We start from the raw sequence: 11,695 nt of genomic DNA, 5'->3' as shown, positions 1-11,695 counted from the left end.
TCTGACCTTTTATCACTGCATGTTTTCTCTTTCTCTAACTGAATTAATACTCTGCATAAATGTAATTACACTTGATTTCCATGCTGCTAGAAAGAATGAAACATCTCCACTACTGTTCTCCGACAACCTCCTGTACCCTACCCCCAATTCTTCCAGGGAAAACACCAAATAAACAAAGCCAACACACACGGACAAACCATGCCAACCCATCTTTTCTTTATCCTCCACCCTAGATTACTCCAGCAGGTCCTTCCTGGTAGCCCTCAGGCCACCTGATTGGTTTAGCCCAGTGCTAAGCCGAGGCAGCTTACAGGGCTTTATGCCAATGGTTGGACCTGTAAAAAGAGGGGAGAGCAAGCATGTGGACCAGTGGGGTAATGGTGCAGTTGGTAATGCGATAAATAAAGAGAGAGATAGGATTTAGGGCTTTTGTCAGGCTACAAAGCTCCCAGATAAACTGAGAAGAAAGACATGGAGATAGAAAAGGTTGTGATGAGAAACAGGGCAACTTATGCAGCAGAGAAGAGTCTCAACTCCGCTGTGTTGTAACAGTGGCTAAATCATGAGGTGTGTTGTAAATAACTAGGTAAGGGAAGGAGGGAAATGGGGACATGAAAGCTGACAGGAGGCAGATAGAGATCAGATTCCCTCAGGAGAGACAATTTGGCACGGGAGCTGTGGAATGAGGGATTAAGGGTAAAGAGAAGAGAACACCCCTAGTGGGTACTAAGTGACAGGCGCTGCTATATGTATCACTTACTGTGAGAGTGGCTAGTGTGCGCCGTGCGCATGTATGATTGAATGCACTCATGCGTAAGGGATAATTGGTGGGTGGCGGCTCCATCAATGGGAGTGTGTGTGCCACATTCTTCATCTCACCAGCTTGGGTAAAGCTCCACTCCCTCATTTGCCGACTGAAACTCCGGGGTGTTGGAATGCCTTGGAAGAAAAGGTGAGTTTGCCCTCCTGCACCCAATTTCACTACTGTGATGGTGCATATTACTATTTAATATGTAATTAATTACACACAGTAACTACATTATCACTACATTCAAATCTTCAAGACAGTATCCTGATGAATGCTCACCAATTACAGTCTTATGTTAGCACGGTGCTTCCATACTATGTGTGTCTGTGTGTATATGTGCTGTGTATGCTAAGTTTATAGAGTAAACGTTGCTTATTAAGTGTGGCTAATGGGAGTTATTTTTAATCTCACAATTTTACAATCTATCTACTGCAGCTGCGTATAACATAAGAGAAAAAAAATGTTTTTATAATCTTTCTTTTGATATCAAACATTCAGAATGTTTACAGGGACTCAAAGCAGAAACACAGGTTGATAGCAGATGTATTGAGCAACTAAACAGCATGTGTATTGTACAGCCTTTAATAGCTTGCTTTAACAGCAAGTTCAAGGATGACAAACACAGATTTCTAAAAAGCAGAGAGAGGAGCAGAGGAAATTGCAACCCTCCTCTGCCTGACTGACTGTTTAAGAGGACTTGAAGAGGCAGATGTTGGAATTGGAGGGATGGTGGATATAAATAAATAGAGATATGAGGCTGGGGAAGACGGAGGGGGAAAAAACACACTGGGGGATGAGAGTGGAGAGAGAAACTCCAGATTAGAAGACAAGTGAGGATGTGGAGGAGGCAAAGGGTAATGTAAAGAGAGCAGCTATGGCAGTAGTAGAAACACTACAGCATGTTCTCTCTGCCCTCCGCAGAAAAAAAGACACTGCAGTATATCTCCCCCTCCCCACTTTGCTGACCAATGATGTTTAGAGGTCAGACTCCCAGCTCTACCCCTGATGTCAGCTGTGGGCTCTACAAAACACACACCTCTTTCTAGAGTGCACTGGTTATTGTACTGGGGAAGAAGGTGGGGGGACACAAACAACAGAAAAAAAAACAATATATATTGCAATCTCAACCAAATGCTGAACAGAATACAAAACACAAAACTAAAAGCTGCATCTCAGTAGTCTTCATAACATTGTGTCCTTCACCTGGGAGAGAAACACACACACACACACACACTCCGAGATCAGAGTCACACTGAAAAGAAGATGACAGCTGGATTAGATACAGGAGAATGGATGGTCAGGCCTGTTGTACTCGGGTTGTGTCAACTCTATTATGACAAGAATAAAGCCATGTTTCCGAACATTTTGGCATTCTTTGTCTATCAGTGAATCCACACTGTCAGCTGTAACCAGGGCAGCGTTATTAGCATGGTCAGTGCATTTTTTTGTTCTTTATTTGAACATTAGCTGATGCTGTGTGCTTCTCATCACTGACTAGTGCTTGCAAGGTGCTGACTCAGGTCTCTTCTCACTATAGTGCCCCCCTAGGGGTGACAGGACATCAATACTGAACTGGAATCAGCAGCATGGATCTACTACTATACTGTTAACTCTCTGCACTGCAGCCCAGTGAAATGTAATGATAGCCAGTCACTGAATGTCTACTGTGGGAAATGTGTGAGCTACTGTAGATATTGTCTCCTTTTTTTGCAGCAGCACATAATTACAGGCGTGTAATTATGTGCCTGAGAATTTAACATGTTATTTTTGTGGCGATGCTAATATATTTAGCGTAGTCATTTCACACTCATCAAACTCACATTGACAGAAAAGACATAGAACTTTGTCAGTGTCATGACAGAAGGTGTTATTTCTGTGTGTGAACACTACATGATGGAATTTATTGTATGTGTGGCTCCAGGATATAGACTGTGCCCATTTACACCTTTTCCCATCCTTGCCACAGAATCATGCCTCTTGGCTTCAGCTGTGGAGCTTGGCAGGGTCTGCTGGGATTGGAGCAGAGAGCGCTAGGCATTGACCCTATATGCAATAAACTGTGGGACAAGTGGCCTTATCAGGGAGATTAGACCTGTCCAAGCCCAGACTGAGTGCACGGAGGGCAGGGAAATCTTCATGCCAGCCACTTAAGGTTTAACGGTAGTCTGGCAGCACCAATAACCCAGCCTGTCAGAGACAGTTACCAGCTGGAACTTGATTTACAAAGGTAGGCTATATGGCTTGAGAGCATATAATAATAGGTTTTAAAGCAGACATATGATATGTTGTAATAACAAACACTTAATATCAGCAGAAGTGATCACAATCAGTCTGAAGCATTTGTACTTAAAACTCATAATAAAAACAAATGTTCTCTGGGCAGCTTGTCAGTCGGTATTTGGATGAGAGCACTGTGAATTGTTGGTCTGTTTTCTCCAGTGGGATCTGGAAAGATATGAGGAGGATAAAGGGACTTAATGTCAGAGTTTAATTTGTGAATGAAATGAAAGCAAACATGTGGAAATCAAAATAGCCATGACTCTCATCCTCCTCATACAAGAGTGCATTCACCTCTGGAGAGGCTTAGACTCACAGCTCAGTTTTTCAGACACAGTGGCTTTGTTACAGCATTTTGTCGCATGATAAAAGTTTGTGTATGGTGTTTTGAATAATATCATTGTCCAACACAGCACAGTATTGTTAAAACACAACGTTTTCAAGAATCGATGACAATTTTATTTTCCCTTTGCTGTCGGCGAATTTTTGATATTTTACAAGCTGAAGCAAATAAAATGCAAATATGTGTATAACATTCTGATAGAGGTAGACAACATGCAAGTTTAATTTAGTGGTGCCATCATATATACATTGTAGGTGGCACTTTATATGGAGTTGGCTGAGGACGGGGTTGCTCTGTTGTTCCATGGCATTTCATATGAGAAGCAGTAATCATTTCACAAGCTTATCAGGGATTATTGGCTGCATTAACTCTTCATTAGCGGCTCATTAACTGTTTGTGCGTCACCTTTGCTGTGACCCTAGAACTGTTTCATTCAGTGTGTGGAGAAAATACGTTAATCAACACACCCTAAAGAAAGACCATGGTGATAAATCTGTCTCAGAGGTCTGATGTGTCACTTTTGTTGGTCTGCCCATTCATTATAAACTGGAATATAGATGTTTGTACAGCATTCTTTGCTCTGAAAAGGAAAATACTTAACTGGTGAGAGTTAAATGATTGCCACTGCAGGGTGCTGTGTGTATATCAAATACACACACTCTTAAGATGTTTTAGCTGGTGAAGAAGTGGCTGCTATTTTGTTTGATGGTTTTATCACTACTTATGAATGTAGATTTAAAGCTTAGTTTTCACCTCATCCCTACTTAAATAGCTTTTGTGAGAAATAATTCTTCCTGAGGTTAGCCCACAACAGTGAGTTCACAATGTGACTGGTCACACATATCGACTTCATGTGTGATTATGTAACTGCTGTGTTGAGCTTATTTGTTATTAGTCTTTTTGGCACCGAGGATGTTGGCTGTGGATTTTGATTAAGAAGTTCCTGTTTGTACATGAGTTACATAATAAAATAAGGATTAAATTAAGTGAGGATGAGCAGCTGCTAGTCTTTTCCTTTGAGGGTATTTAAAGATAATTGCAATTTTCTTATATTACACATTCTAAAGCTGCTTGCCAAATGAATCCTCTGGATTGCGTCTTTCTGATGATGTGTAACATCTGTATCAGGGTAGCTGCTGTGGTCTTTCTAGTTTAATACACTTACCAAAACTCCAAATCCAAAAACCCAGCAGCATGATATGTAAATTATGGATAAAATGGGTTTAATGAAATAACATGGTCTTATGTACCTATATACACATGTGCTTTATATGCACACAATGCATACACAGATTACAATTTATTATTTACATTCAGGTACTGAGTGTAAGTAAATAAGTCTTTATTCATTTTGATAGGACATTTTCAGTTTTCATTACTCTTATTAACAGGCAAGCATGGACATCTGTTACAGTACCCCAATTATTTTGTTATCACCACCAGTCATTTTGAGAACCTATTGTAAAAATCATCTGTATGGTAATGAGATAAAGCTTTCAACTAAATATCTATTTAAGGACCCTATGTTTTCCATGCAATTCAGAGGTCATCTCAGGTAGTTGGAGAGTACACGGTAGCAGAGGAGTACTTCCTCTTTGGGGCATAAAGTATCCTCAGTTTAATTTGCATAATGGCAAAACCAGCTCATCATCAGAGATTTTGCTTGATTTTGTTCCCAAGATGACAGCTTGTTCTCGAGGAAAGAAATCAACACGGGTTACTTTTTCTCCCCTTTTTTCTCCACTTCCGTAAGCTCAGCCCTTTTGGCCACACACACAAATATTTCCCTGCGTCATGTGGTCAAAACTGATCTTCAGATTTAGGTCTCTTTTGATGTAGCGTGGCAGCGCCATTACCAAAGAAGGAAGACGGAGACTGAAGGGTCACATTCCTCATCCCAAAAATGTGAGCCTAAGCACATTGCTTTGCCGCAAAGAAGACCAAACTGTTTGCTACTGTACAATAATAGTATTTCTTGACAATTACAAGCAGTTGGTGTAACAATGTGTTCTGTTTCTTAAAATTGTCAAATCTCTGTTTTTTAAAAACCAAGAAACAAAGAAAACAAATGGTATGGGTTGTTAAAATTTCATATTTTTCTTCAAACTATAGTGCTCTAACTGCTTTATGAAAGAGAAAATAGTGCTTCTACGTGAGGATATAAATTTGGATTACAGCCCTTCCCATATCTCCTCCCTAAACGTTTCATCCCTGTGTATCAGCAACCCAGTCTGGCTACAAGCATCATACTGGAATTCGGCCATTATATTCTGTTTTTACTCTTTCTATCCCATTTCTGAAGACCTACTCAGAGGTTCCGGGCAGGTTGTCCTATTTTTTCACTTTAAATCTCTTAAATGGGGCCAGACCACAACGGTGCACAATACCCTTACTATTGTTCTGTATATGTGGCCTGTATTAATCTCACCCTGTGCGCTCGGACTGAATAGCCCTGTTCTCCCCTCTGGCGATGCAGGTTTGATAGGATTAATTGACCCATTACTTAATTACAGGCCTGAGAAAAAGCTGAAAATCTATGAGGAGGATTTAGTGCTTTACCAATAAATCAAGCATGGAATTCTGAAGCAGATTTTTTTTTTCTTTATCAAATACTTTCTACTGACAGGCTCATTAGCAACTATAGATAAAGGAGCGAACTAGTAATGAGACTCTGCCTGCCAGTTTGGTACAGAGCTCCTGCTGCTTTTTATTACTCTTTTACCATTGGGGACAGTAATGTGTAAAATATATTTAATTTCTGGCTTCAAAATAAGAGAAAAATAAAACCAAAAAAGCATAATAATGAACAAACTAAATTGCAGCATTCTTTTAACTTTGACATTTTCTTGATTTTTCAAAACAGCACTTTTGTATGGGAGATTTAGCTATTGATGTATGATTAATACAACTCATAAGAGATAAATTTATGTATGTACTATATACACACTTAATCTCATGTAGATCAAGAGGTACCTGTTAAACACAACTAATACAGGTGATGGCAGAAGTGAATATCTGGTGTAAGTGAGCATCATAAGAGTGTCCTGTGGGCTTTTAGCAATGAAAACTGATAAGAAGCCAAGGGATTCTCTTTGAGAACAATGTATCAGGTCCAAACAGCACCAGGTAAGGTTGATAGTACAGAGGTGGTTGAAACATCTGTGAAAATCATCGCTAAATCAGTGGAGTTTTTGAAGAAACTTGCACGGATTGAGAAAGGGTCCATCAGAAAAGTGAGTCCATGAACGGAGATGGTAGGAGAGGATGGTAGGCATGTAAGTCACAGAACCTTCAAACAGACCTCCAAGACCAAGCTTCAACTAAGTGTTTTTATGCCTAAACCAGTCTTTTCCTAACCTTAACCAAGTGGTTTTGTTGCCTCAACCTAACCACATGACACTGACATGTGCAAAAAAGCCCAGTGTGTCTCATCCTGATGCCAAAGGGTGCCTTTGGCATCAGATTCAGTTGTGAAAGGGGCGTGACCAGACTGAGGTATTTGACGGCCTGGGAATGAGAATGTGTTGGAGATGGAGAGAGTAAAAGAGAGAGTACCATAAGCAAGTATGTAAAATAACAGGTACTAAAAGCAGAAGTGGAAGCTATTTCAACTTTTATTCAGAATATCCGAGACCTCAAAATGCTCAAATGCAGTTCTTATATTCTTGTGCAGTGCTTGTGGTTTGACACCTCTGATAGCACATCCATAAACTCACAAGCAATGGAGCTGAAACTGGTTGCATTCCTTGCAACCAGTGTCTTAAAGTGTGCTGCCCTCATACGCTCTGGTTGGGCAGACCATAAAAGCAGCTGAACTGGGTGGAGCATGCGATCTGCAGAAGCATGCTTTGCTGTATTTTGTATGGTCACATTCTCAAACTCACATATTCAAGAGAAGTATCAGTCATCAATTTTTTTTTTTTTTTTTTTTTTTTTTTTTTTAAATGATTCCTGCAGATGGTTGCTGGTGGTATATCCACTAGTTGTGCTGGCTGGCATCACACTGTCTTGCAGATATTCTCAGTGTTACTCACCTACACCTCAGTTTTTATTTCTCCCTGCTGTATTTACATCCAATGCATTTCAATACACTCTCAACTAAATTTCTTCAATCTGAGTTTTTTTTTTTCCTACAACCAGCCACTCTTCTTATTATTCATCCTTGGTTATTTCACTTTTGACCTCTCTTAGTCTCATCTCCCATCCTGAGCTATATCAAGACACCTGCTCTTCTATCATGCATTCTGGCAGACATTGCATCAGCATCCAGCTATGCAGCATTTCATCAGCCACAACACCACTTATCAAGCCACTCAGCAGTCACACAAGAGAGGCCTGTCTTGCCCACAGAGCACAGTGACGAGGAGGATGAAGGGAAGTGTAATATTAGCTGTGTGTTCCAGAGAGAATGTCTATCAGTAATTGTGTCTGGAAGACACACGTGGGAAACATGAAGTGATATGTTGCATAACGAGTGCAAGCTACTCTGCTTTTCTTCCATGCCCTGATAAGGAAATGGAAAGAGGTGAGTGAGGTTGCGTCCAGGAGTAGGATTAGTCTATTCCTGTATGAGAGCTGGGTAGTAACAGACAGTGTAATGGTTTTAGGATCATTAATCTGATGGATAAAAGTTAAGCCTCACTCTCTATGGATTTTGAAGAGAAAGTGAAGCAACCTACTATAAATTAATCAAATTAGGCAACCACTTTAGAGTAAATCGATCATTTAAATGATTACAATTTTAAAAATAGAATTAGTATTTTGTACTTTGCCTAAATAACAGCATCAGTATCAACACTGACTACTGAGGGAATATACACTCAGTGTCCACTTTATTAGGTCCACCTGTATGATCTAATGCAGGTCACTGCAATAGCTCTGCCATAAATTTTACCTTTTAAGAAAGTTTATAATGTTCAGTATTTGTTGACATTGTAATTATATGTTAATTATATGTTTATTATTAAGGTTGTAGTCTTCAGAGGTCTTGTACTGGACTACATTATATTGAAAGGAGTTTCTATTTTTTTGTCCTTTCTATTTATATGCATGAGGGGGACAGAATAGTAGAAACACCTCTCAATAAAATGCAGTTCAGTACAACAGCACCACTAACTATGAGCTCAGTGCCAAACATAGAATTACTATCTATTACTGTGACAAAAAGAAAACCTGAGCATTATAGGCATCATAAAAATAACCTTTATGGCTGAAATTTGTATTGGATTGTATTAGATTGTGCAGATGCACTTAAGAAAGTGGCCACTGTGTGTATAAAGGGTATGGTAACACTTTACAATAAGCTAAACAAAATTTTGAGTAGTTACTAAGGGACAAATGAGGAACACATGAGGAACTAACTAACTAGTAGTTCTTGAGTAACTTTCTTCATGAGTTGTTCCTGATGAACTCTGAACCTGCTGCTGAGGGGCACAGAACTATTACAATTACTAATTAGTTAAACATTAGGTACTGTTTCTGTGCACCTCCAACTAAAGTGGTACATAATACTAACTACTTACTAGTAGAGGTAGTCCCTCATATTACTTCATCATAATCTTGTGATAACTTACCCTATGTGGCCCTTTACATGATGAAGTAATGAAGGACTACTTAGTAACTAGTCAGTATTATGTACCACTTTACCTGAGGGGGCACAAGAGTAAGTAATCATAAGATAATGATATATGAAATATGTATGGAATGTTGATGAATATTGTAGCTGGAGCATGATACCATGTTTGGGTGCAGTTTCTTGTAAAGCACAGAATACTCTCTGAAATAAATGCAGCATATTCATTAAATTATGAATGGAATTTAATTAATATGACGTCTTTAGATCTAAAGGCAAGATACAACACAAATACATCACTGCTATTTCAGTGGCATAATTCAGTAGCTTCACTCAAGAACTAGGGAGACAGAGAGAGAAATTAGCACTCTGGTAGCCTAGCAGCATCTTTGTGTCATGCTGTTGCAATTACTGCTGACTGATTCATTATATAACAACAGTCACCACTGGTGTGAGCTGCTCTGAAAATTCAACAGCTGCTGCTGACTCTTCGTTTAAAGGGAGAAAAGCAGCAACGTATGCCTTACTGCACCGCGTAAATCTGCTGAACATGAAATCATGTCACCACTGTGAGACCGTGGCTGTCAGTTTGAAGACTTAAACGAGAGTTTACTGAGTACGAGTAAAAACACCTGTCTCACAAAGACGCTGTGTTCATGAAAATAAAGTCAGTGTGTGCAAGCCTGCGGACATAACATCTGGGTGTCCATGTTCATGTCTCTACATGTTTCTCTGCATAGTTTAGCATATTAAAACTGTAGTTTTTATCTGTTCTTGGAAACATAATTTTGTAATGACACTGTCTATGTTCGTGTTCACATGCGTATCCCATTTTGCAGGCTAGAGCTGATGCCTTGCCAAGCATCTTATTACAGCAATCTGAGCACATCTCCCTAATCGTATAAGATAACTCCATGTGCCACTTGGCTAAACCATTGAACAGTGAGAGGTTGATGAGATAAACTGAGGCCTGCAGCTTTTTTGTTGGTACTGAAGGTAGAAAAATGGAAAGAAGGCCGCATCTACCTAATTGAATTAAAAAAAAAAAAAAAAAAGGTTCTTTCAAGGAGGGGTGAATGCACCACTGAAGCTATTTCATCAGTTGTTTTATGCTCTGTGAGATGAACCAGGCCAGAATTTTTAAGATTAGCTCCAACCCATTTTCTAATATGCTTACAAAACTGGTTTGAAGGAAACTTTTTGTGTCAGACACCATATCTGCACATCATGTCCTGTGTTTAAATTATAAGGTTTATATTAACTAGTAGATACTTGCAGCAGAATGCAATTTTGCAAGAGATCATAATTCTTTGTTATTTTGCAAAGGGTACAAGCCTGTGTTTTGGCAGCTTTTAATGTGAATGGTTATGAGATTGTTGAAATTTCTGCTAAAATATCTGTGGAACCAATGTTGTTTTCAGTTTCAAATATACAATACATTGTATATTTTTCATTTTATTTGTGGAGAGTCTATGTACATGTTACTTGTTACTTACTTTGAATGGATACAAATGGGAAGAATAGAGATTATCAACACCAGCCACAAGGTCTGTGCCAAAAATCCCTAAATTGCATCTCTGTGTGTATGTGTTTTTAAGAAATCTCATGTGGAATAAGCATTGTCATGTGGCAAAGATTTAAATGAGGCAATCAGGGAATACTGATAACATCACATCTCTGTGCTAGACAGGCAGACAAATGGTGATGACAACTTGTATAATATTTAGCCTGTGACTCAAGCTTTATCAACCCTGCCTTCCTCCCAGCGCTTTCTGTCCCTTCCTCTCTGTCCTTCCCAGAATGATATGTGTGTTAATCACTCTCACTTCCACCCTTTCTCCCATCAAAACACTCCATTACCAGCAGGTCCACTAAAACATGAATAACCCTGAGCTAAAATGGCATTTTTTTCCCCCAAGCAATGTTCATTGTATTTAATTGACAATGTACAGTAGACAAGTAGAGGGGCTGGTTATTCATTTCAAGGTGGTGCTATTTGAGATGAGAATTGTGGGTGCATGATAGAATTTGTTGTTGTGTCCTAAATTCTGTTATTAATTGCTATCTTGGTAACTATGATTAACCTATGAGTAATAGTAACTAATAAGGTGACAATGAAATCGTCTAATAAGTTCCAGAAACAATACTATTAACATGAAAAAATAGGCTACAACTGTAAACGGAAGGTGAAAGGAGGGATAGTATATATGAAAGTGCACTATCCCTGACTTTGCTAAGCAGATGATGTGGGAATCTGCGTCAGCAACCTTGTTTTCTCATATTTGGTTGGGCATTTCACATGGTCAGCTCATAGCCATCAAAGCAAGTCTGGAATGTTAGTGGAAGTGGCATGATGTCACGGCCAGACAATGTCTACATGCCCTCAGATGTCATCCAGTCATTCAGCACCACTGTGCTACTTTAACATTGGCCAGGCTAGTGAACCTTAATATCAGCTGTTCTGAATGCAGATCTCTCTGGAAACCAACGGTGGAAACATGTGAGGGCCACTGCTCAGATAAGAGAGTTATTTTCTCACAGGATCCATGTGCCAGCCGGCTCCCCTTTATTCTGGGCTGTTTAAAGAGTAGCCACAGGCAGGGTGACATGAGATAATTGCAGACATGATGTGGACCAAAACAGGAAGGGGCCAAACGGCTCTCTGGTCGCTGTTCAGAGGCAGTGACAGCAGAAA

At 39.5% G+C, this 11,695-nt stretch overlaps 1 protein-coding gene across 10 annotated transcripts in view; it reads left to right on the top strand.

The window, feature by feature from the left end:
* Positions 1–359: 359 nt before the first annotated feature.
* The window catches only part of sorbs2a (sorbin and SH3 domain containing 2a), a 137,488-nt gene continuing 126,152 nt past the window's right edge, over positions 360–11,695 (top strand). For all 10 annotated transcript variants that reach the window (XM_030055109.1, XM_030055136.1, XM_030055163.1 and 7 more), the window contains exon 1: positions 360–952. The gene's annotated coding sequence lies outside the window, so the exon portion shown is untranslated. The remainder of the gene's footprint in view (positions 953–11,695) is intronic.

This window comes from Myripristis murdjan, chromosome 1 (genome assembly GCF_902150065.1).
Source record: "Myripristis murdjan chromosome 1, fMyrMur1.1, whole genome shotgun sequence".
Classification (NCBI taxonomy): domain Eukaryota; kingdom Metazoa; phylum Chordata; class Actinopteri; order Holocentriformes; family Holocentridae; genus Myripristis; species Myripristis murdjan.
The sequence above is the reverse complement of the archived record's forward strand: the minus strand, read 5'-3'. Positions and strand labels throughout refer to the sequence as shown.